Raw genomic sequence first — 1,645 nt, 5'->3', positions numbered from 1 at the left:
TATGTGTGTGTTAGTGTGTGTGTTAGCGTGTACGTGTGTGTGTTAGCGTGTATGTGTGTGTTTGTGTGTGTTTTAGTATGTGTTAGCGTGTATGTGTGTTCGTGTGTGTGTTACCATGAATGTGTTTGTGTGTGTTAGCTTGTGTGTGTTAGTGTGTGTATGTGTGTTAGTGTGTATAAGTGTGTTAGTGTGTGTATAAGTGTGTTAGTGTTTATGTGTGTATGTGTGTGTCAGTGTGTGTGTGTGTGTGTGTGTTAGCATGTATAAGTGTGTTAGTGTTTATGTGTGGTGTTAGTATGTGTTAGCATGTATGTGTGTGCGAGGGTGTGTGTGTGTGTGTGTTAGTGTGTATGTGTGTTAGCGTGTATAAGTGTGTTGGTGTGTGTTAGTGTGTGTATAAGTGTTAGTATGTGTGTATTCGAGTGTGTATAAGTGTGCTAATGTGTGTGTATAAGTGTGTTCGTGTTTATGTGTGTATGTGTGTGTCAGTGTGTCAGTGTGTGTTAGCATGTATAAGTGTGTTAGTGTTTATGTGTGGTGTTAGTATGTGTTAGCATGTATGTGTGTGCTAGGGTGTGTGTGTGTGTGTTAGTGTGTATGTGTGTTAGCGTGTATAAGTGTGTTGGTGTGTGCTAGTGTGTGTATAAGTGTTAGTATGTGTGTATTCGAGTGTGTATAAGTGTGCTAATGTGTGTGTATAAGTGTGTTGGTGTTTGTGTGTGTGTGTTAGTGTGTGTATGTGTGTTAGTGTGTGTGTGTCAGTGTGTGTGCTAGGGTGTGTGTGTGTGTTAGTGTGTATGTGTGTTAGCGTGTATAAGTGTGTTGGTGTGTGCTAGTGTGTGTATAAGTGTTAGTATGTGTGTATTCGAGTGTGTATAAGTGTGCTAATGTGTGTGTATAAGTGTGTTCGTGTTTATGTGTGTGTGTGTTCGCGTGTATAAGTGTGTTCGTGTTTCTGTGTGTGGTTAGTATGTGTTAGCGTGTGTGTGTGTGTTAGTGTGTTGGTGTGTGTTAGCGTGTATAAGTGTGTTAGTGTGTTGGTGTGTGTTAGTTTGTGTGTGTAAGTGTGTGTATAAGTGTTAGTATGTGTGTATTCGAGTGTGTATAAGTGTGTAAGTGTGTTGGTGTGTTTGTGTGTGTTAGTGTGTGTATAAGTGTTAGTATGCGTGTATTCGAGTGTGTATAAGTGTGTTAATGTGTGTGTATAAGTGTGTTGGTGTGTTTGTGTGCGCGCAGCTGCAGTCGCCCCTCGTGCTCAGCAGCACCCCCTCTCTGCCGGTATCCCAATGCGCATGCGTGGTGGTTCTCGGCTCAACCGGACTGATCGTCCGCTGGAGTGTTCGGAGGAGAGAGAGAGAGAGAGAGAGAGAGAGAGAGAGAGAGAGAGAGAACGAGAGAGAGAGAGAGAGAGACAAGTAACGGCCCCTGCACGCGGTAACGGTAACGCGAGCAGTAACGATGACGTGATGTGATGCGATGCCGCGCGGGACCACGGTAACGTGAGAACAGCAGCAGCAGCAGCGGAGGAGGAAGAGGAGGAGGAGGAGGAGGAGGAGGACTGTCGAGGATCGGCCGAGGAGGATGCACCACTGACCGCCTGCCTGGCACCGTTGGAGGCGAACACATCCGTCCGACCCGCGAAGCC

The sequence above is a fragment of the Aulostomus chinensis genome, chromosome 1 (genome assembly GCF_037954235.1).
Source record: "Aulostomus chinensis isolate RoL2024-O1b breed Wild chromosome 1, RoL_Achi_v1.0, whole genome shotgun sequence".
NCBI classification, from domain to species: domain Eukaryota; kingdom Metazoa; phylum Chordata; class Actinopteri; order Syngnathiformes; family Aulostomidae; genus Aulostomus; species Aulostomus chinensis.
The sequence above is the reverse complement of the archived record's forward strand: the minus strand, read 5'-3'. Positions refer to the sequence as shown.